The sequence below is a fragment of the Chiloscyllium plagiosum genome, chromosome 29 (genome assembly GCF_004010195.1).
Source record: "Chiloscyllium plagiosum isolate BGI_BamShark_2017 chromosome 29, ASM401019v2, whole genome shotgun sequence".
NCBI lineage: Eukaryota > Metazoa > Chordata > Chondrichthyes > Orectolobiformes > Hemiscylliidae > Chiloscyllium > Chiloscyllium plagiosum.
This window is the reverse complement of record NC_057738.1, coordinates 8,193,992-8,219,516: the sequence shown is the minus strand read 5'-3', so window position 1 is coordinate 8,219,516 and position 25,525 is coordinate 8,193,992. Positions and strand designations below refer to the sequence as shown.

The 25,525-nt window shown below is 41.5% G+C and overlaps 1 long non-coding RNA gene across 1 annotated transcript in view; it reads left to right on the top strand.

Moving 5' to 3' along the window:
• LOC122564352 overlaps positions 1-19,189 on the top strand; it is a 100,743-nt gene extending 81,554 nt beyond the window's left edge. The window contains exon 3 of the long non-coding RNA XR_006315886.1: positions 19,061-19,189. This is a non-coding gene — a long non-coding RNA (uncharacterized LOC122564352). The remainder of the gene's footprint in view (positions 1-19,060) is intronic.
• Positions 19,190-25,525: the final 6,336 nt, after the last annotated feature.

The following is a 25,525-nucleotide window of genomic DNA, read 5'->3' as shown; positions in this document are numbered from 1 at the left end:
TTAGAAAACAACAGCAGGAAAATGGGATTAGAACACTAGAAAATGGGATCAGACAAGACAGATGGTTGTTTTTAAGCAGTGCAGATTTTATGGGCCAATGAGTCTTTTACTGTGCTGTAGACCTCTATAACTCTATGGCTTTATGGTTGCTGATGATCCTTTGAATGCAGAAGCGTGTTGGTGGCAAGTAAAGTCCAGGGGAACCAATTAGCGTTGTTGGAAGGGAGAGAAGGGGTGATGGCAGAAATGCAAGAAATGGCTGACAAGAAACTTTTATTTTCCTTTCAGGCAACATGTATTGCAACAACTCATAGATATCCATGCCCCTTTGCTTACAATGTGCTCTCTTCTATATTGGAAGATGAAAGGCAGACTGGGTTCTGTCTGTAAAAATGACCCCAAGCTTCCAGTTTTCTGCCACTTAAACAAACCATCATACTCCCTGGTCAACGTTTCTGTCTTGGTCCTGCTACAGTGCACCAGCAGTGCTCAGTGCAGACTGGAACAACTGCATCTTATTTTCCGCTTGGGAACCTGCAGCCTTCAGCAGTAACATCAAGTTCAATAATGTTACGGCCCGTTACACCTCCTTCGATGTCTTCTACTCACCCCCACAATCCAGGCCCTATCATTACTTGGGCTGCTATCAGCACAGCCAACCATTTTCACCTACTCATTGTTCCCATTATCAGCTATTCTCCTTCCTTGGCATGCTATAAGCTATCCCTTTGTCTGCCTAGCTGTCTTGCTGTCTCTTTAAACTCTGTCTTCACCTATCTACTCATTCATTTTCTCCCACACCTCCTGCCATCACCCCTTCTCTCCCTTCCAACAACACTAATTGGTTCTCCTGGACTTTACTTGCCACCAACACGTTTCTGCATAAGTATCACATTTTCCTAGCTGCTGTTAAGTTCTGTAGAAGATCACTAGGCTCAAATGGTTAACTCTGTTTTCTCTCCACAGATGCTGCCAAATCTGCTGAGTTTCTCCGCTATATCTGTTTTTGTGGCTATAGTTTCTATCCCCTTATCCAAGTCACTAATATACATTTACTGTAAGTACTTTGGGCCCTGAGGAACAAGCCCTGTGGCACTCCACTATTTATACCTTGTCAACCAGAATAAGACCCATTTATCGTGACTCTGTTTTCTGTTGGTTAGCCAATCCTTTATCCAAGCTATTAAATTACCTCTAACCCCATGTGATCTTGCCTATGTATTAACCTTTTGTGTGACACTTCATTAACTGCCAATTTAGTCAAACATGATATACTTTTCATAAAACCATGTTGACTCTGATGGATTGAATTTTGACCATCCAAATATTCTGTTATTACTTCCTAATGGATTCTAACAGTTTCCCAATGACACATGTTAGCCTAACTGGTCTGTAGTTTCCTAACTTCTTTCTCCCTCTTGTTTTGAATAAAGATGTTCGATGAGCATTGTTTCAATCCACTAGCACCTTTCCTGCATCCAGGGAATTTGGAATATTAAAACCAGTGGATCCAAAATCTCTGCTGCCACTTGCTTTAGCCATCAGGCCCAGGGGACTTGTCTGCCTTCAATTCCAATAATTTGCTTCATACTTTTACTCTAGTGAAGATAATTGTTATAAGTTCCTCCCTTTCTATACCTTCTGCATTACTTATTACTATTGGGATGGTGCTAGTGTATTCTAACGTGAAAACTGAAGCAAAATATTGATTTAGTGACTCTGTCATTTCTGTGTTCTCCACTATAATGGTTGTGGTTGTTGGAGATCAATTATCTCAACTCCAGGGTATCTCAGCAGGAGTTGCCAGGGTAGTGTTCTTGGCCCAACCATCTTCATCAGTGATCTTCCCTCCATCATAAGATCAAAAATCTGGATGTTTGCCGATGATTGCACAGTATTCAGCACTAATGTGACTCTTCAGATGTTGAAGCAGTCCATGTTCAAATCCAACAAGATCTGAACAATATCCAGGATTGGGCTGACAAGTGGCAAGTAATATTCACACCACAAAAATGCCAGGCAATGATTATCTCCAATAACCACTGCCCCTTGACATTCAATGGTGTTGGCATCACTGAATCTCCCATGATCAACATCCTTGGGGTTACCATAAATGAGAAAATCAACTAGATTCACTACAGGGGCTACAACAGCAGGTTAGAGGCTAGGAATACTGTGGTGAGTAATGCACCTCATGATTTCCCCAAAGTTTGTTCACCATTTACAAGGCACAAGTCAGGTGTGTGATGGAATACTCCTCACTTGCCTAGATGGATGCAGCTCCAATAACTCTCAAGGAACTTGACACCATTCAGAGAAAATCAACCTGCTTGATTAGTACCAAATCCACTCGCTTTCACTCCCTCCACCACCGAAACTCAGTTGCAACCATGTGTAATATCTACAGGATGCACTATAGAAATTCTCCAATGGTTCATAGACAGCATCTTCCAAACACACAACCACTTCCATCTAGAAGGACAAGAACAGCAGATACATGGGAACACCACCCTCTGCAAGTTCCCTGCAAGTTAATCATCACCTCGGTTTGACAATATATCGCTGTTCCTTCACTGTTGGGTCAAAATCATGGAGATGGCACTGTGGGTCAACCTATAGCATGTGGACTGCAGCGATTCAAAAAGGCAACTCACCATTACTTCTCAAGGGCATCTATGCATGGCAATAAATGCTAGCCAGGCAGCGATGCCCACACACCATGAGTGAATAAAAAGATTAACTCCCTAATGTCAGCTTCAAGGAACCAATAATCATTTTAGCTACTCTCTTCCTTCTCATATACTAATGGAAGCTTTTCCTTTTTTAAAATATTTGACATTAGTTTCTTGCATAATTTAACTTGGCTTTTTTTTGTTAGTAACCCTTTGTTGATGTCTAGAAGTTTCCCAATCTTCCAGCTTCCCATCTGTCTTTGTCATATGGTATGCCTTAGATTTTGCCTTTACATTATCTATAAAGATTTTGCCTTTATATTGTCTAGTATATAATAGATATCATACCATATCTATGGCATGCCTTAGATTTTGCCTTTAAATTTTCCTTGCTTACTATGGAAATTTTCCCTCCTCTTACAACTTTTCTTTCCTTCTGGAATATACTTTAGTTGGGAGCATTCTCACATCTCCTTAAACATCTACCACTGTTCATGAACTGTCCTACCTTTTAGTCTCCCCTTCCAGTCCGCTAGAACTAGATGTGTCCTTTACCTACATAATTGCCTTTATTTAACTCCAGAATGCTAGTATGGGACTCCAGTTTATCACCCTCCAATTGAATTTGAAATTCTAGCATTGTTTGGTCACTCTTCTTGAGAAGATGTTTTGCTATTAGATCATTAATTAAACCCACCTCATCGTATAATACCAGATCCAGAATAGTTTGATCCCTGGTTGTTTTCCCAACATATTGCTCCAAATAAAAATCTCTAATGCATTCAATGAACTCTCCCTTGAGGCTACCCTTGCCAATTAAATTAACTTGGTTTATATGTATGTTAAAATTAGCCATGGGGGATCCAAGATGGCAGCGATCTAGGAAGATCGTGTTGCAGAGTTCTGCACCACATCACAAGCAGGACGAAGGCCTAGTGCATCCTACCCAGACCACCACGATATCCTGGGACCCTGCAAATGTCATTGAGCTCGAGAGAATGGTCAGAGAGCAACTTACCTCAGTTTTCGCTGTCCAGGGATGCTGAAGAAGTGAGGAGGTACATCTGAGGCCAGGCCCACGTCCCAGCCTGCAGGATCCCTGGACTTGATTTCTTACCAGGCCCTGGTGAAGGAGCTCGCGAAATCTTGTGAAATGTTGGGCAAGCAGATAGAGGAGAAGCTGGCTCCGATCTCTCTCATGCTGCAGAAGCATAAACAGCAGCTGGGAGACCTGGAGAAAAGGATGATTGTGGTAGAACACAAAGTCGCAGTGGTGGAAGCTGATACCAATTCTTCCAAGGATAGGATCCAGGCCCTGGAGATGCAGGTCTGTAATTTGCTTGACCAGGTTGATAACATCGAGGGGCAGGAGAAAAGGTATTTGGATTGTCGGTCTGCCAGAGGGTAAGGAAGGCGAGCGGCTGGTGGAATTTATTGAGGACTGGTTGCCGAAATTCCTTAACTTGGAGGCTGGAATGTGAGGCTTGAAGGTCGAGAGGGCTCAACGGGTCACGGCATGGAGGTCAGGTCTGGACCAACTTCCTTGTCCTATCTTGGTGCAGTTACATCACCATAAAGATAAGGAGAGAATTGTGGAAGCTTCCAGAATCCAGTGGAAGGGTCCAAAGGCTGAAGTTTACAAGGGCTCGAAGATCATGTTCTTCCATGACTTCTCAGCGGCAGTGATCCAGAAAAGAAAATCCTATGACGGCATCAAGATAAGACTGAGGGAGCTTGGGATCCAGTACTCTCTGAGGTATCTGGCGTTGCTTCGGGTCACCTTGGATGGATCCGTACATCTCTTTGACATGTCAGAGAAAGCAAGAGACTTTGTGGACAAATTAACTTGATCTGAATAATATAGTATGTACAAATAGTAGTGTTGTTTGGGTATGTCTCTGTTTTTCATTTAAAAAAAGGAACTCTGGTTGAGGCTTTCTTTTTCATTTGTTTATTGGTAATAATCTCGTCTAAACTATGTTTGGCAGCAGTTGAGATGTGTACTTTCAATTTCTAAGTTAAGTTATACCAAAGGATGGGTAGGGTACTTATCCTTTTTTTTCAAAATTTCTTTGTTCACATTGCCATTTCATGGTGTATTTTCTTTCTTTTCTGCTTGCATTTGTGGTGCGGCTCTAGCTAGGAGGAGGCAAAATAGTTGGGATGGCCAGATGCCTACTTACAGGCAGTTTATGCCTGGTTCAGGTATTTAAATGTCCTGGCTGCAGTATTGGCAGCAGGATGGAAAGTTGCGTTCTGGGATGTGTAGATGCCCCCTTTGGGCAGGGGGTGAGTTCCCCTATTCAGCGTCACTGGCGCTTTGTATGTTGGTTTGTTTTTTGGTTTTTGTTCTATATAATCTTTGATAGCTTTGTAGGCTTGTTAACTGTAGTGGGTTTAGTTTATGTAATTTTTATGTTTGATGGATCTTGTGACACTAAGGCTTGGCGATTTGTAATTCAGGTTCCTCCTCTCTGGAATCTAAATGTTACTGCAAAAGGTTATGGCTAATGACTTGATTAAATGGTGTACCTGGAATTTCAAGGGGAGTCACTCATCAATTATGAAGAAGAACATACTTTCAAGTCTTAGAAAGGAAAAGGTAGATATTGCTTTATTACAGGAGACACACTTGGATGATGGGGAGCATTTGAAACTACAGCAGAATGGCTTTGACTGGGTTTACTTTTCATCTTTTATTACCAGAAGTAGGGGAGTGGCTATATTTAGGAGGAATCTCCCATTTAAGTTACTAGAGTGTGTTAAAGACACACATGGGTGGTTTGTAATTGTCAAAGCCCTGATAAATGGAGAAGAATATGATGTTTTAAATGTCTAATGCCCTCCGGCCCATCCCCTCAAATTTCTGGTAGATGTGTTCTTTAAATTGATCAGTCTGGAGTCCCGGCATGTCATTATAGGGGGAGATTTTAATTGTCTTATGGATCCCACTGTAGACAGGTTGCCCAAAGGCCCCCTGATACTTTCTGTACAAACTAAACAATTATTGGATCTAATGTCCTCATTTTTTTTGTCAAATCTAGCAGTTTCGGTGCCTCGTCTGAAACAATGCATCAGCTCGTTTGGCACTTTTTCGGGGTACAAGATAAATTTTGCAAAGTTAGAGGCTAAGCCTATGGATGGTCTTATTAAGGTGCTAGGTCTTGAGGGTGAATTTCAATTTCCATCTTAGTGGTCACAGGGGAGTTTTACATATTTGGGCATATTCATTACTCCAGTTCTTGATCGATTGTTAAAAAGCTAATTTTGTTCAATTACTCGACAAAATCAAACAAGACATTCAAAGATGGGAGGCACTTCCAGTCTCATGGTTAGGTCAGATAGTGCTTATTAAGATGAATATTCTCCCCCGTCTATTATACCCAATACAGATGCTCCCCCTGATTTTCAATAAGCAAAGGTTCAGGAGACTGAACAGCTGGTTGAGCTCTTTTATTTGGCATCGTAAGCGATCCCTTATGAAGTTAGCTAAACTGCAATTGCCTCACAGATTGGGTGCAGTGGATCTCCCAGACATTAAAAACTATCAACTAAGCTCGCTTTTATCTTAGGTGAGTGATTGGGCTTGTGGGGACCCTATTTCCGCTAGGGGTGTGTTTTGCATGGGTGATTTATTTGAGGGAGACACAATGATGCCTTTGATCAGTTAGCATGGAAATGCAAGCTATCTAACAGAGACCTCTTTCGTTTTTTCAAGTTAGGGATTTTATTCAAAAAAAGACTACACTTTTGACTGATCCCTACAAATCCTACATGGAGAGGGGGGTGCTCACTGCTAAGAGTATACTTTCTGTTAGCACTTTATATCATCAATTGGGGGTTTCCCCCTCAGATGAGTTCGATCAACTCTGCAGTGTGTGGGAGAGAGAGCTAGGCGTTGAGGTCTCCTCAGAGGCATGGGAAGATATCAATTTGCAATAGGACCCATGCTTTACAGTTGAAGATTCTCCACAGGGTAAAAACAATGATTGCAGATACTGGAAACCAGATTCTGGGTAGTGTTGCTGGAAGAGCACAGCAGTTCATGCAGCATCCAAGGAGCAGTGAAATCGACGTTTCGGGCAAAAGCCCTTCATCAGGAATAAAGCTACACTTTTCCCTCTGCCAAATTCTCCACAGGGTCCACTTGGCTCTGGATCGTTTGTCAAAATTTAAACCAGGAGTATCTTCAACATGTCCCAAGTGTAAGGTCTGTACAGGCCCTCTTACCCATTGTCTCTGGTCCTGTGGCAGGCTTCAAACATACTGGAGTGCTGCGGCAGGTGCAATGGAGGGGATTTTGGGTGTAAGGGTGGAGAAGGACCTGATCTCTCTTCTTCTTGGCCTGCCCAGTGTGATCCCTGTAGATGCGCATAAGAAAACCTTTTCAACATCCTTACTTTCTGCGCAAGAAAGAAAATCTTGCTAGGTTGGGTATTCAAAAATCCCCAGGACTATTGGGTTGGTGGAAGATTGTTATGGAGCATATCCCCTTGGATTTTCTCACAAGTATGATACACCACAAAACTGAGAATTTGTAGAAGACATGGTGGCCATTTTTGGAATACCTGGACACAGATTTGACTTCCACACTAATAAGGGCTTTTATTTAGCCGTAATAATTGTGCTTTATGAGTCCAATATCCAGAGAGGGGGAGCTGCGAACGTACGAATATGTGAAAGTTAATGCTCTCGATATTTGAGAGTTAGTGTTTTGTCTAGCTGAGCTGTATTATTTTATTTATTAGTTTGTTGTTAGTTATTATTATTTAGTTAAGTAGTTGGGGGTTTTTATTAAATATCTTTCTATACATATTTATACATTTGTACTTGAGGGCGGTTTGGGTTTTTAAAATTTTTTTGGTGTTCTTTCTTTGTATTGTTTTGAATTGCATTGTTTTGTATTTGTTGTAATATTAAAAAATCAATTTTTCAATAGAAATATATGTATTTTTTAACTTAGCCATGGTTATTGCTGTAACTTTCTTACAAGCCCCTAGTATTTCCTGGTTTATTTTGTACCCACTGCAGGACTACTGTTAGGGAACCTATAGATTATTCCCAGCAGGGACTTTTTTCTTTGATTTTTTTTATTTCTACCCAGACTAATTCAACACTTGATCTCCAGTGCTCATTTTTCACTACGGCACTTTCCTAACAAAAGCTACATCACCTCCTTTTCCTTTTTGCCTCATCTAAAAGTCTAAGGGTAGTAGTCCACAGTGTGAGTCTTGAGGGTACTGTCAGTCAGGGGACCCAGTACAATTAGTTAAGGGCAGCCTCCCATACTAATTCCAGGCTTTGTACACAGTCAGATGTCTGGTCGGGGTGGCTTTGCTCAGGGACACTATGCCACTCTGCTCCAGGAACAGGTCACAGTCAGTCCCATGTCGACATGGGGGCCAGTACAGGGGTTAGCGATGATGCCATCAAGGATGTTTGTATCCACTAGATTGGGGCCTCAGCAGGTAAGGGCAAGCACTGGCAGGTGAGGCTGCTTGAGATCTATGGGACACCCATGCCTCCTTTCATAGAAATTAAGGGAGAGGAGTGCTGAGGAAAGCGGGAAGGACAGGTAGTTAGGTTGTTTGCAATTCCAAAGATTGGGTGATGATTTGGAGAAGTATAAAATCTGTCTGTTGGACAGAAAGGGCATCTTGAAAGGAGAAGGTGGTGTTGGGGCTCGCAGTGGCATGTTAACATAGAAGCTGAAAGCCACTGGCAAAGGAGTACTCTCTGGCATCCCAGTTGTGAAGAATGTGCATAGCTTTTGGGAATAACAGCCAAGGAGGCACTCACAGTGAATGACGTAAGTGAGCCAACAGATGAAGGAAGGGACTGCATTTGCAACTAGTCACTGAGTGTTTGCAAGGGAATCACATTGGCCATGAATACATGATACTTTGGCAACACATGTATTCAGGGAGTCTACTCCCTGACCATCCTGCAACATTGACACTCTGTCTTGCTTTCCTTAGCACTGTCGCTCTGAGATACATACTCCTGCACACACACACAGCCAGCCGGATAGGAGGCAAAGTCGAAGGAGAGGAGACACAAGGTGTCAGAGTCAGCCAATGCTATGCATGTATTGTTGCCCCCGCTCTCACATAATGTATTTAGTGTTCATCACAATCCCCTTAATTTTTATGCCTCCTTAATGGTCAAGGCGTGGCGCAGTGTTCAATGAAGCACCTATGCCCCAGGGAACAACTATGTGAATGGCAAATAAACAAGGGTCATGAAATGAAGAAACTATTTGCATAGTGGAAGACAAACCTCTCTATATAAAACATTTTTAGCCATTACCCCCATGTGTCCTAAGTACACTTTTATCTTCCTGTCCCTCTTGTTGCACTGCACTGAGCTCCCTCATACCACAAATGTGGTAGAGGCAACTTCTTCCGTTTTGAAGCTTTGGTTCAGTGACCTTGGGGCATTTGGGTCTGGACAGACCAGGCCTGCTGAGGGTGAGCTTACCCCTTGTAAGGAGACATTCCTGGGCTGTAACTTCTAGGGCTCAGAGAGTGGACTGGCAAATTGGAGGTGGAAGGCCTGACTAGCTCTGCAGTCTTCTAAGTGGATATTATCAAAAGGCTTTTGTGTAGTTCCTCCTCTGACTGTGTGCCTCCTGGCACCATCCTTTCCCCTTGTGGGGAGAGTCACCTGTACTAGGAGGCAAAGGAGTGCAGCCATTGTCAACTCTCCATCAGCCTTTGAGGGTGTTGAATTGCTCCCCTGTCCATGGAGGCAGACTGCACTGACTGCCTGGTTAATGTGGCCATTGCAGGGGGATGACAAATGTCACTTATTTTGGGTGTTGGTATGAATGTCTCTGCATCTCCATTGGAGCGGTCCCAATCTTCTCCTGTCAGGGTAAATACTCTTTACTGGATGAAGCGAGGACATAGATATCTAGCGTCTCCCCCCTCCCCATCCACCCACCTGTCCAAGTCACTCTGTCCTGTTATGGACTCTCTTCTCTTGTAATGACAGAAACGCGCAAATGATTCAGACAAAAGAGGGTAGCACGGCTATTAGGACTGGTACACATGGGGGGGCAGGGGGTTGAGATGCTGTGAGGGAGTGAGGAGGCAGTGTGATGGGCATGCAGACTTAGTGGGCATGGAAGCATGAGGGAAGTAACGATGGCGAATGAGGGAAGTTGTTGCGTGCAGCAAAGGGAGTGTCAGGATGAGCCTTTTTGGGAGGTAGGTTTGGTAGCAGAAATAGAGTGAATGTGAAATAGCAGACAGACGAGTATGACACTTAGGATGGCAGAGTGAAAAGGGTCATTCACCTTCTGCCTGCACTGCAGACTAGTCCTCATCATGGAGATGACGCTAATGCAGGTGACAATCTCCAATCAGGCTGGTGCAGTGTGGTGGCACGGCGTCCTCTGCCAATTCTCTGGAAAGAGAACTTCTCTCGCCTCAATCACTTTGTCAAGAAGGACCTCCAAATCCTCTCCTGACTCCTCTCATGACAGAGCAGGGTTGCTTCCATATATCTGCACTCCTGCAGGTGCACTGTGGGCTTTGAAAGATAGCACAGATGAAGTGGGTGTTGGTCTTAGGACGAATATTCAGTGAATGGTGAGTTTCTTTGTGAGCAGTGCATGGAAAGGTGGAGCAGAAGTCAGACATTATACTCACTATGGAGCTGAAATGCCAATTAATATGGCAAGTTTGGTAAGATACAACGAGAATCTTGCTTGATCTTTCAGCAAGTGTCACTCCACCACACCTGACATGACTTAGACAAAAAAAAACCCTGTAATATTCAGCCTTCTATGTTGTAGAAATCTGGATCAAACTAATTGCCTGATTGGTATAGATGCAGTAAAAAAAATTATAAAAGCACATCTGTTAGACATGTCATTGCATAATTAGTTGTAAAATTTTTGAGTGGCTGATTAGTGAAAGTGTAAGCTAATAATTTCACAATGAGGTCTCTGAGACCTGAGTAAAGATAGCAAGCAACTTTCTCTGATTTAATCCTAGCAATACAGGTCAGAGTGTGAAATTTTAATTAAAATAGATGATTTCAATATCAAATCAGTTACCAAAAGAAAAGCAACAGGACAGTAAGATTACAGCTTTCTTTTCATTTTTATGATCATTTTGTATGAAATTATTATTCAGCATTGTCTATCGAATTTTTAGTTAAGTAACTCTCATTAGGAAGGTACAATGTTACAAGTCCCCCCCACCCTTGTCCCTGATTCTGAAGGAAGGGGATTTATCTACACCTAAAGGAGAAGAGGTAAGGCACAGCATTTAAACAGCATTATTTATCTTTCTTGTAAATGCTGGGGTGGGATGAAGAAATAAATAACCTCAGAAGCTAAAATTACTTGAACTGAAAGTTATCTTCATAGTTTCAGTTATTCCTGACGTGCATGGGAAATTGCAAGACAAGAAGTTAGAATACAGCTGTCAGCTGCTGTTCTGGGAATTGACATGGTATCTGCACTAAGCTGTACATCCCTAAATTGTTTTACACCCTTCATTCGTAGATTTTGGCTGATGTTTACCAGAGATCTCTAATTATCAGGAGAATAGCTGTGAGCAAGAGAATGAAACTGAGGGAACTGCTCCAAATTTTAATCAGATGTAGAAGTACATTGATCTTATACAAATAGAACAATTTTGTTTAATAATTCATGTTGATCATTGCAATCAATCACAAAACAAATGGAATCAATTGCTAAAGCTGCAATACCATGTAGTGGCAGCTGATGGCACAAGTTAACAACTTCCAGAACTCAGGGCTGCTACCAAAAAGCACCAAGCTCCTTTAAAGTTGTGCAGTTGAAAAATACTAAAAATAAGTTCAAAGGAAATCTATAATTTATAAGTCTTAAGCTAGAGAAAATGCAAACACAAAAGACCCTAAAACACTTTTCATGTGTATGTTAAATGAGTTTGGTGCTTTTTGGTAATTTCTTCCATATACTGCCACTAAATGTGACTGTAGCTGAAAATGTGTTGCTAGAAAAGCACAGCAGGTCAGGCAGCATCCAAGGAACAGGAAAATCGATGTTTCGGGCATGAGCCCTTCTTCAGGAATAAGCCCTTCCTGAAGAAGGGCTCATGCCTGAAAAGTCGATTCTCCTGTTCCTTGGATGCTGCCTGACCTGCTGTGCTTTTCCAGCAACACATTTTCAGCTCTGATCTCCAGCATCTGCAGTCCTCACTTTCTCCTAAATGTGACTGTAGCCATAATCGATGATTCTGTTTATCTTGTGATTAGTCATAATGGCCAACATGAATTATTGATCAAAATTGGAACTCCCTTATCTTGTTGTTTATGTATTGAGTTCCAAAAGTGAGCGTATTATAACAGCATATCAATTACATCTGTTGAAGTTTTTAAAAAATAGTCTTTTTCAAAATATTAATTTTGGGAACATAATTATAGTTTTTAGTCATTTACTATCTACTTTTACTTCAGAGTTACTTAATTCAAATGTTCCAATAGTTTTCTTTTATCTAAGACTGCAATCCCAATTCATTGCTTTATGTCGCTTAATTCAACATATTTAATAATTACATTTTTAATGCAAAAGGCTGGAAATGATCAAGACTGGAAAGAAATCTTTTGTGAGCAATTACTTAGGATTTTAATTTAAAAATCTTACTGTATCATGTTTGAATTTGGAGGCATAAAGGCACAACAGGTAAGGCATCCAGGTAAAAAGCAAGACTTTACTTCCACTTCATTTCGGATACTGTATTTATTACCCATAATACAGCTTCCTCTTCTCTGAGGTGACCAATACAGACTGTGTGGCTGCTTTGCGATTTGTGAGATGCCTCCTGTAAGTTTGCAAACATCATCCCAACTTTCTGGTTGCCCAGCATTTTAATGCACCACCCACACACCTGGTTTGCTGCAGTGTAATGAAATATAATGTAAGCTTGAAGAAAGGGTAAGTTTTTACTTATTTTAACTCCATTTACAAAACCAAATGCAGACACTTGAAAGCTTAACTGAGGTTCATTCGTGCATTTGTAAGGGAGAGCCATTTGTCCTGTGGGAAAAATGGATTGCCCAGAGCTGTTACAAAACGGTGATGTTATGTTCTTTTTATGTGAAAGTTACATTAGTTGAATGTACCAACTGTTTGCAATACATATGATTATATTCATCTAATGATGGTCAAATTCCATCTATGATGTTTGAAAAGTAAATTAATATCAGGGCATATGTACAGAAAGAGAATGGAAGCTAAACAGATGGCCAATTGCTATGTTTTTAATCTTGTTTTGATGGGATATCCTAATCTTTTCTGACTGGAACACCCTATTTGTTTATTGCCCCTGTATGATGTTTTAATGTCTTAGGATGGCACATCTGGCTTTTTTCTCATGGGAAAGGAACAATATGCTCCCGGCCTAGCGTCGTTCATACAGCATTGTTATTGTTTCACCGAGCTGTGTGATTCTTTTGTAATTCTGGAAGATGACCATTTGTATTAACCCTTTCTTCTCTGTTTGTGCCCTGTTTGTTCTGCTAATATGTCTACATTCAAGAACATAGTAACGGTGAGCAGGGATAGGAATTCAGCCATAGAACTTGTCCTGCCATTCAGTATCATTATATCTTGGCCTCAACTACACTTTCCTGCTTACTCTCCATAACCTTTAACCTATCATTAAATAAAAATCTGTCTATCTCCTTAAATTTACTCAATGTTCCTGCATCCACTCCACTCTGGAGTACTGAATTCCACAGATTCACAACGCTTTGAAAGATTGTATGCAATTCTGGTCTATTTTGTATGATTCCGGTCTCCCTCCTATCAGTAGAATGTTGTGAAACTTGAAAGAGTTCAGAAAAGTTTTACAAGAATGTTGCCAGGCTTGGAGGATTGGAGCTACAAGGAGAGGCTGAATAGGCTGGGGCTGTTTTCCCTGGATCGTCAGAGGTTGAGGTGTTACCTTATAGAGGTTTATAAAATAATGAGAGACATGGATAGGGTAAATAGATAGGTTCTTTTCCTTGGGGTGGGGGAATCCAGAACTAGAGGGCATAGGTTTAGGGTGAGAGGGGAAAAATTTAAAAGGGACCTAAGGGGCAACTTTCTCATGCAGAGGGTGGTGTGTGTATGGAATGAACTACCAGAGGAAGTGGTAAAGGCTGGTACAATTACAACATTTAAAAGCCATCTGGATGGGTATATGATTAGGAAGAGCTTAGAAGGATATGGGCCAAGTGCTGGGAAATGGGACTAGATTAGGTGAGGATATCTGCTCAGCATGGACAAGTTGAACTGATGGGCCTGTTTCCATACTGTACACCTCTATGACTCTTTGTAATTTCTCCTCATCTCTGTTTTAATTCTGCTACCCCTTGTCCTAAAACTATGACCTTTCATTCTAGAATGCCTAGACATGGAAACAATCTCTCTGTGTCTACATTTCAATGTTCTTTGTGTCTGATGCAGACCAATTAGATCTCTTCCTATTCTTCCAAACTACAGAAAGTGTAGGCCTAAACTCCTCAATGTCTCTTCTGAAGACACTTCCATCACCTCTGGAATCAATCAAGTGAACCTCCTCTGAACTGCCTCCAATGCAACTGTGTTCCTCCTCAAGTAGGGGAACAAAACTGTACACAAAACTCCAGGTACAGTCTCACTAATGCCTTGTACAGTTGAAGCAACACTTCCTTTTATATTTTATATCTTTTGCATCAAATGCCAAAATTCCATTTGCCTTCCTTATTACCTGCTGTAGCTGCATATTAGTTTTCTGTGATTCATGCACAAGGACATCCAGATCTCTCTGCAATGAAGCACTCTAAAATCTCTCTCCATTTAAATGAAAAAATGCCTTTCTATTCTTCTGACCAAAATGGATAAGCTTACAGTTATCTATGTTAAACTACATCTACTAAATTTTGGCCCATTCAGCTAACCTATCCATATGCATTTGTAAATTTCTTAATACTTAATGCATCATACTTTCCCACCTATTTTAGTGTCATCTGAAAATTTGGCTGGACTATCTTCTATCAAATCAGTCATATACATTGTAAATAGTCAGGACCCAAGGACAAAATCCTGAGGCACCCCACAAGTTACACCTTGCCAACTAGAAAAAGACACATTTATGCAACCTGTCTGCTTTCTGTTGGTAAACCAATCTTCTATCCTGCTTAACAAATTATCCCAACCCCTTGTGATCTTATCTTGTGTATTTACCTTTATTCGATACTTTATCAAATGCTTTTTGGAAGTCCAGGCATTTGACATGTAGAGGTTACCTATTATCCATTTTGTTTGTTATATTTTCAAATAACTCTTACAAATTTATCATACACAATCTCTTGTTCATAAAACCATGATGACTCTGATGTTTTGGGTTTTGTCTCTCCAAATGTCCTGTTATTATTTTCTTAATTATAGATTGTACAAATTTCCCAACAATAGATATTGTAGCAAGTGGTCTACAATTTCTTACTTTCTTCCTCCATCCAATTTTGAATAAAGGTTGTTGTGGTTCTGTTCGCTACAAAATCCCATGCAAGGACTGCACAAAACACTACATAGGACAAACAGGAAGACAGCTAACGATCTGTATCCATGAACACCAACTAGCCACGAAACGAAAGTAGCCACACACACAGGTGACAGGCAACATGAGTTCGACTGGGTCAAAACTACTATTATAGGACAAGCCAAACAGAGAACAGCCAGGGAATTCCTAGAGGCATGGCACTCATCCACAGATTCTATCAACAAACACATCGACCTGGACCCAATACACCGGCCACTGCAGCGGACAGCTGGAACTGACAACCAGAACCGGCAGAGACAAACCACTATAAATGCCGGAGGAAAGATCACAGAACCGCTTCACAGGAGGCTCCCAAGCACTAAGGATCTCACCTAGACAGGGGACGAAACGTCTGCAACACAAATTCCCAGCTCGGCAAACAGAACCACAACAACGAGCATCCGAGCTACAAATCTTCTCACAAACTTGAATAAGAGTATTATATTAGGATTTTTCCAATCCCCTGGAATCTTTCTCACATCCAGGAAATTTTAGAATAATATAACAAATGGAGCCACTATCTCTGTTGCCACTTACTTTATGACCTATTATAGCCCATTAGGCCCTGGTTACTTGTCTGCTTTTAATCCTAACAGGCTACTCGCACATTTTCTCTCGTGATGATGATTATTCTAAGTTCCTCCCTTTCTATAACCTTTGCATTACTTGATCCTATTGCTGAAGTTACCATGAAGGTTCTTTCTTCTCAAGCTTACTCCTTGCCTAAGCTGTGAGATCCTCAGGTTAAGCCAACACCAATCATTCTTCTCCAATGAGAGAGCAGCCCTGTGGATTTGTAGAACTGTGGCAATTTTACCTTCTTATTTTACTATTGTGAAGGTTCTAATATCCTCCACCATGAAAGTGGAGCCAAAATATTGCTTTAGTGTCTCTGCTATTTCTGCGTTTCTCACTATTAACTCCCCAGACTCATCCTCCAAGGAATCAACATTCACTTAAACACTATCTTCCTTTTCATATACTGATACAAGCTTTTGCTATACATTTTTGTAGTTTGTACTAGTTTTTTCATAATGTACCTTACTCTTTTCTTTTTTTTATTAGTAATCTTTTGTTGATCTTTAAAATTTAGCCAATTGTCCAGCCTGCAAGTGGCCTTTGCAATATAGTATACAATATAGTTTTTGTCTTTTATGTTATCTTTAACTTCCTTGTTTAGCCATGGATGCTTTCCCATTTACTACCTCTCTTCCTTTCTGGAAAATATTTTTGTGGGAACAATTGAGTATCTGCATAAAAAATTGCCACTGCTCATCAACTGTCATATGATTTAGTCTTTCTGCCCAGAAAGTAGGGCAGAATCTATTCTCATGCCGATCTAATTGCTTATGTCGAACTCAGGAATACTCGTCTGAGATGCTAGTTGCTCACCCTTGAACTGAGTGTGAAATTCTAGCAAGGCATAAAATTAGGGAAGTCTTGCAAAAACTACTCAAGGCACAGTAATGCTATGAACAGTTTTATGCAGCTGTATATCTACATTGGGCCTCTTATCTGCACTGGAGGCAGACCAATGAAGATTCACTGGGCTATGGAGGGATGGAGGGACTGTCTTATGAGGAGATGATATATCGGTTGGGACTGTACTCATGGAATTTAGAATAATGAGTGGCAACCTTACTGAAATGTACCAAATACTTCGGAGACCTGATAGATTGGATGCAGAAATTTCCCCTTGTGGAAGAGTCTCAGACAAGAGGGCGTAATCTCAAAGTAAGGTGTTACCCATTTAAGACAGTGATGAGCAGGAATTTCTTCTTTCATGTGGGTAATGAATTTGTAGAATTCTTTACCACAAGAGGACTACAAACATTGGGTTGTTAAGTATACTCAAGGCTGAGATTGGCAGCTTTTAATTGGTAAGGGAATCAAAGATTATGGGGAAACCACATGAATATGGAGTGAGATGATCAGATCAGCTGTGATCTCATTGAATGGAGGAGCACATTCAAATGAGATGAATGGTGTAATATCTCCACAAAAGCCGTTATCCCATCATCAAGTCACCCTTTATTTACATGTGCATACTACATGACACTGACCCAGCTGGCTCAGAGCCAGCTCCGAGAGTGAGCAAAACCCTTGTCACTCCTAATTATATCTGTCAGCCAGAACTCCCTGTTTGGACCAGGTTAGCAGTCCCAATCAGGAAAATCATATTCTATGAGGGCCACCTAACTGACCTCCTTCCAATCATTACAAGTGGCATACTTCTCCTACATCTTATGGTCATATTTTAAGTTTAAGAACAATTAATTGTTTTGACTTAAAGATTGAGTTGGTGAAATTAAACTGGGAAACAGAATAGCATATAAGATGGTAGAGGAGCAATGACAGATACTTAATGAGTTATTTCATAATTTACAACAAAGAATTATTCCACTGATGAAGAAAGACTCCATCAAAACCATAGACCATCCATAGCAAATTAATTAGGGATGTTACCAAATTAAAAGAAATAGCATACAGTGCTGTGAAGGTTAGTGGTAAGGTCAGAAGATTGGGAAGGTTTTAGAAACCAACAAAGAATGACAAAACAGAGGCAATGGCATAGTGGTGTTGTCACTGAGATTCAGAGATCCAGGTAATATTCTGCAGATCTGTGTTCAAATTTCATCACAACAGATGGTGGAATTTAATTTCAATAAAACCTTGGATTAAACATCAATTAAAGACCCTGTTACAACTATGGTAAAACTACAGCTAGTTCACAATTAACCTTTAGGGAAGGGAATCTGATGTCCTTACCTGGTCTGGGCAAATTATGACAACGCTTCAGTTATATCCATCACAAATCAAGATCAAAAAATGCAATGAATCTAGATGGATCCTCTGGGATCTACCTATGCACCAGAAAGTACAATGGAAAATCCAACCCCGACAACCCTGCAAAGTCCTCCTTAACACCATCTGAAAGCTAATCCCATAATTGGGAGAGTTATCTCACAAACTAGTCAAGCAACAGCCTGATAGTCACAGAAATCATACTTTAGAGACAATGTCCCAAACAAAAATGTCGCCATCCCCAGGTATATCCGTCCCACCAGCAGGACAGGTCCAGAAGACATTGTAGCACAATAGTATCCAGTCAGAAGGGAGTTGATGCCAGCCTAATGTGTCCACACCCTGTAGCCAAATGTCACAATTCACTGGATATTCTGGAATGAACTGGCATCTCTAGTGCCCACTGAACAATGTTATTTAACGTTTTATAGAATATTTGTGTCATTGTGCCATAGGAATGCAACAGGCACTGAATCATTTCCAGTACTGAATCCATGTCCCCCTTATTACACTGTGGCTGGACATCTTGTGTGGCACCTTTAGCTTTGCCCACTTTGCCACTGCAGCTGATCTGTTCCTCCTGCTATCTGGGAACCATTTATGTTTGCCAGGTCCTGCAAATGCTACCATGACTCCAAGGGGAACATCATCAAATTGTGGAGTTGCCTTTCCTCATCGGCCTGGTCCACCCTGGTCCTCTCATACATCTTTTGAGGCTTTCTGTATTCAGCCACAGTTTAGACTGCTGGATTCCCTTTAAATGGGATCCCTGGCTTCTAACCTTTCCCTCAGAATTCGCCAGCCGTCCTTGTTAAGTAGTTACTTTCCACAACATCAAGCACTGTGCAGATGTCAATCACAAAGTGGTTGGGTTTGACCCTCTATTATTTTCTGTATCTAAATGATTCCAGCCACTGTTGTGCAGTCATGTTGAAAAGATTGATCCTCTGACTTCATATCTCTTTGCTGGAGGCTTCACCACCTTTGAGCTAGAACTCTTTCTTCATTTCTGTCTAGTTCAGAGGCTGGTGTCTGAGGAGAAGGCTACTGCAGCTGCTGATGGTGCTGTTCCTGTTACTTGTAGCATTGCTGGTGATGCTCTCGTTGACCCTTATCAGACAGGCAAAGTTAAATAAAGGCTGCATAAACCGCTCCCATGCTGCTGTGAAGATTGACAACCAGAAAGAAAGTCAAAGTCAAAAATTACTTCCAAAGGAACTGACCTCGAAAGTGGTGACCATGTTTCCTGAGCCTTATATTTTATGTAAATTATCTAGAGTGTACTGACTTTAAAACCTTATCAATAAAAAAAGTTAAAGTAATCTGACAACTCTTCATTTCAATTACAGTCCTATGGAAGGTGACTAATTAACAAGGAAGGCAATACTTTTACTTAAGTAATTCCAAATCAAGTACAAAAAAAGTAAATAAATTGCTTGTTATTTTCTTGGCTTCCAGAGAAGTAATATTGTAAATTATAAAATTATGCATTTGTAAAATTATGAACCACGAAGAATTACTGTTGCTAAATCATTAAACTGATGGTTGACATCCGATACAGGATTACTAGAAAATATCCTTGAATGAAATATTGAAAATGTCAAAGTGATTGGGCTGAATTTTACAATATTTGGGTTTTGCCAATTTGATAGGTATCATGTAGAAAACCTCCCCATGAGATCTAGAGAGATCTCTTGCAGTATCATCCTAAGCCTCATTAACCACCAACCATGCACCTAAGGCACCTCATTGGATGTCATCCTGATTCTACCACTTACTATAACCAGAAGAACTCACCATTCACTGGACATTCTGGAGTGGACTGACATCTTTGGTGCTCGCAGCATCTGTAAAACACTGTAGCGCACCCATTCATTGTCTTTTCCACGGACATGGCAGATAAAGCAAAATTGGTGATCTACTTTGCAGACAGAGATCTGGATGTCTTAGTTGACAGGTGTTTCAGAGGAGTGATGTCCTGTTCCTCAGGACAGCAGAGGAAACCACATCACTGGACCTTGCCAATGTGTGCCAAGATCACCATCAGGGTGAGTGCGATCTTCACAGTGCAAAGGAGTGCACAGCAATGCGGCATCGTGGCTCAATGGTTAGCACTGCTGCCTCACAGTGCCAGGGACCCGCGTTCAATTCCCACCTGGGGCAACTGTCTGTGTGGAGTTTGCACATTCTCCCCATGTCCGCGTGGGTTTCCTCCCACAATCCAAAGATGTGCAGCTTAGGTGAATTGGTCATGCTAAATTGCCCGTAGTGTCAGGTGTAGGGGAATGGATATAGGTGGGTTGCAGTCAGTCCTTTTCCCAATGCTTCGATTTCTACTGGTTAGCCATTTCCATGATCTTAATTACATTTATGCAATTATTGTTCAAATGGAAAGTGAAAACAGTGAAGCTTTTTTATATTGAAAGTTCCAAATTTTTTTCTTTTGACACCATTATAATTAGTTTACTGCTTCTGTAACCTGTTTTGATAATGCATTTTTATCCTTCAGGACTGATATGATTTTGATTCTGCTTTTGCTTCTCATTGCGTATAATGAAGTTGAATTCCACCTCAGCTGATGTCCAGCAATAAAGAGATGCTACAACATCAAGGAACTGATTAACAATTATATGCTTAATAGTTTAGTTGTGGATAGTGTCTATGCATTACTACTGGCAGGTGCAACATCCATCAAAAGAGACAGTGGTTGCAGACTCATAGTTGAGAGTGTTTCACTAAGTAGCAGTGATGAGGCTGCTGATGCCTGGGGATTGATATTAGAACTCCACTTATGTTTGAAAAGAAGTAATCTTTGTTGGGTAAGAAAGCAGATTGGAAAGTGTGTTTTGTTTTAATGATGATGAAGAGCTCTCCCTGATGAAGGGCTCTTGCCTGAAATGTTGATTCTCCTGCTCCTCGGATGCTGCCTGACCTGCTGTGCTTTTCCAGCAACACATTTGACTCTGTTTTGTTTTAATGGCCCATCTATAAAGTAAGTTCCCTGCTGGTGCTGTGGCTTTGTTAGTTAAAGGACCTATTTAATAAACAGGAGATCCTGGGTCAATTCCCAGCTGTGTATGAATGTTACTTTAGGGCTGTCTTGGGGCAGTGTCCCTACCCCTGCTCTGGGATGCCCAGGTTCAAGTCAACACTTGCGTCAGCAGAGAATAATAGCAGGTTGATGAGGGGAAAAAATAGGTTAAATAAAAGCTTTAACTGCTGAAATAGCTCAGTTGGGAGAGCATTAGGCCAAAGCTCTAAAGGTCCCTAGTTCAACCTTAAACTTACATGGTCCCGTCTTGTGGTGTAGTGGTAGTGTCCTTGCCCTTGACCAGGGAGGCCTGGGTTCAAGTCCCACCTGATCCAGAGGTGTGTAATAATATCTATGAACAGGTTGATTGGAAAGAAAGAAAGTCAGACATGTTATGAAATACCTTTGCAGCAGGTGGAACTTGAACCAGGGTCCCCAGGCTCAGAGGTAGGGACAGTGCCACAGGTGACCATGAATAATGTTACTTTGAGCTTGTGTTAAAACAACCAGCAAAAGGACTGGAATCACTAAACCCCATCATCCAAGCTTCAATTGCTCTGAGATCTTTTTTAAGATCTAAAATCTAAAATGTTTGCACAATGCTGTCATTTTACTGAGTCGCTACACATACAGATACAACCATGGGTGACGTAGGGAAAATGTAAGCACAACTGCTGAGCCCCCTTAGGGTGCAGTGATAGTGTGGCAGAAGAAAGAAAATCAAAAGAAAAGATTTGCACTTAAGCAGCATGTTTGCAACCTCGGGATGTTGTAAAGTATTTGCAGCCAATTAAATACAACCACCATTGTAATGTAAGAAATGCAGTAGCCAACTGAAACACTGTAGTGACTTGCAAACAGCAATGTAATAATGATCAAATAAATTGTTTGAGTGATGTCAGTTGAGGGGTAAACATTAGTCATGACATTGTGGGGGTTCTCTCTTTCTTTTCTGGCTAAGAGATGTTTTATGTGCACTTGATAATGTCAGTCAGTGAGTATTGCATTGAAGTGTCAGTATGAATTTTATACTTGAGTCATTGAAGTGAGATTTTGACTCCCAACCAGTGGGTTGCATTGAAACAGTGTGGAATGACCTGCCTCAGTACGGAATGAACTGCCTCAGTGTAGAATGACCTGCCACAGTATTGAATGATCTGCCTCAGTACAGAATGACCTGCCTCAGTACGGAATGACCTGTCTCAGTGTGGAATGGTCTTTATGCATATTTTCGGTCTGGCAAAGCAAGAGCAGGATAGAGTCGGGTGCGCCGCCCCTGGAAACAGATCAGAAATGAAGGCAGTATCTTGGGCCCATTATAAAGGGTTGCCCTGGACACTATTCATGCTGAGAAAGAAGAAGCTGCATGACTGGCTAATGTTTATATGACGGGATATCAGAAAATAGCCATGTAAGTAGGAATATTTAGACTCTAATGCTGCCTTAACTTGTTGAAGGAATTATCACACAACAATCTCTTACTGTTAGCAAGTTGTTGCCGCCCTCTGGCCATGCAGACAATGGAGGTGTGTTCATTGAATATTTTTAAGGGAGAAAGTGATTAGATTCTTGCCACATTAAATCAAGTTACAGACTTGGAATCTGGATAGCCAGACCTTGGGAATTAACGAACACAAATTTCAATTGCTGCTAACAACTTCATGCCAGTCCTTAAAAGTTAATAGAATCAGTTGAACTTCACATTCCAGATTCTTATTTTCCACCTCCCCCCCCACTTCTTGAGAAACTCATTTGTTTGTCTCAGTTATTTATTATTTCATATGCATCACTTTCCCCTTCACCAGGAATGGAAAGGAGGGGAAATTGCTTACATCCCATTCTCCAGCATCAATATAATTTCGAAACTCATCATTTTTTAAATGCGGCAATCTATAAAAGGTTGAAAAATGCTGTTGTGTATTGGATCCAAATGGAGTTGTTGGTATTGGTGTTGACTAGTCAATTTGAAATCAGTAACCACTACTGTCACAACCTACACTTTGCATTTATTTTCCCATTTGAACAAGTGAAGAAACATATGCTGGGGCATTGATCAGATAGTGTTCATTTTGGGCTTGCATTCAATGTTACAACTAGCCCTCATTGTTCTGCACAAAGTGAACATCAAATCTCAGTTGCACTGACTAGCATTGTGACCAAATGGAAACCAAGGTCTATATCTAATGATTTTCTTTGGCTAAGTGCAAGTTGCATCATGATTTTAGAGGATTTCTCATCATGAGGCCTAGCGAGGTTTCTTGCTGTATCTTAGCAAACTTGACTCATTACTAACATGGTCTGCCCCAGAAACATCCCTCTAATTCTATTCCCATCTTTCCACATGCCTTTCCTAGAATTACTCATTGAGTCATATAGCTGTACAACACGGAAACAAACCCTTTGGCCCAACTTGTCCATGCCGACCAGATATCCTAAACTGATCTAGTCCCTTTTGCCAACATTTGGCTCATATCCCTCTGAACCAATACATGTACACATCCAGATTCCTTTTAAGTTGTATCCACCACTTCCTCTGGCAGCTTGTTCCATAACGTAACACCCTCTGCATGATTAACCAAATATCTGTGAAAGGCCAACATCCCTGGCACTCATACTATATCAGAAAGACCACTGTGCATCAGACCAGCATTGACATTCCAAAGCTGCCCTGCTCATTTATGGACAGATTCTGAACGTGTCAGGAAAGGGGAAGATGGTGCCACGATTCTCCATCAGGGACCCAGAAATCCTAGAGAACGGGCGAGTGTACAGGAGGGTTGCCCAGGTCAGTGTGACCTCAGCAGAGTGGAGGAACAGTGAGTACACAACTGTCAATGACCTTCGCTGCTTCACCACAGTAAGTGCCACACTCTTCCCTCTACTACTACACACTGATTCGCTCTCTGCTATTGTTCTCACCTCCCGCCAAGGCTCACACTCTGCTGTTCTTGATGTTGCTTGCACTATCTTTCCTCAGTCTCAGATTCCCTACTACCAATCCTGTATAGTCTGAGCGCTGCCAACTCATTTCTCTGATTGTTTCACCACTGTACCCCAATCTGCACCAACAGTAATAGTTATGCCACCCACTTTCAGCACACTCCATTCCTCCCTTTCTCTCAGTAAGGCAGCCCACAAAAGGGCAGAAGGGGCCCAGACAGGTGGAGGAGTGGCGACTTTAGGCTCGTCAATCCCTCTGAGGAGCGAATCCTGATCCTCACACCAGAAACATACCGGGACTGTTCCTTCGGGAATGCTGAGACATCCATATCCCGCCAACTGAGTAAGTACCATTCTTCATTCCACTGCAACAACCATATTAAGCCGTGGTCAGTGTCATTTATTGCACACCGCTTCTGACCAGCAGCTGTGACACCACTTTGAAGAAACATCCTCGATTGCTGACACGTGAAGGAGTATCAGAGACCACTTACCTGCTCAGCCCCAGGCTGGAGATGACCCTGAAGAGTCGATTATTAGAAACGTTGTCTACGAGTACAGGGAAGAATAGGAGCAGCAGAAAAGTAATTTCTGACCCTCATTACCCAGGAGCTGCAGGAGTGCAGTTATGCATGCAACTGTTTGGCTGCCTCCATGGGCAGATTAGTGACTGCCATGGACAGCCAGGTCTGCTGAAGAGGTGCACAAACCTGACCTCTATTGTCAAGACATTGGTCGTCAGGACCAAAGGCATGGCAACAGTAGAGACAGGGAACCTGGCATGCACTCCAGGGGTTCCTTCCTCACTAAGCCACAGTGTGGTGCAAGAGGAACCCAGAAGAGAAAAGGGAGCCAATCCCAGTCCCCTCAGTAAGGACACTCCAGAAGTGGTCAGGCTTTCCATGTCCATGCTGCCTGCCCCTCTCTGATCTATGGTCTAGCAGGGTCCCCACACTCCAGATGTGGAAGCAGGGACCATACCGAGACATAGTGGGAGAGAGAGAAAGAAGAAAATCTGCAGAACATCTGGTAGCTCACATCGTCCTGGACATGAAGTCTCACATTGTATAAGTTCAACTGTTTTGGCATTGTATCTCTGTTTGACTCTCTTTGTAGCCCTGAATGCAACTGTGCGAGAATGATGACTAACTTGACTGCAGTAAAATCTTTGACAAGATTCCGCATGGTGAACTAATTAGTACAATTAGATCACATGGGATTCAGGGTGAGCTTGCCAATTGGAATCAAAAGTGGTTTTACAGTAGGAGATAGAGGATTGTGGTAGTGGGTTGTTTTTTGGTCTGGAGGCCTGTGACCAGCAGTGTTCCATAGGGTACTGGGTCCACTTTTGTATGTCATTGATATAAATGATTTGGATGAAAGTATAGGAGGCACAGTTAGTAAGTTTATAAATGACACCAAAATTGGTGGTGTTATGGACAGTGAAGGTGGTTATCTATGATTACAAAGAGATATTGGGTCAGTGGGCTGAGGAGTGGCAAATGGAGATT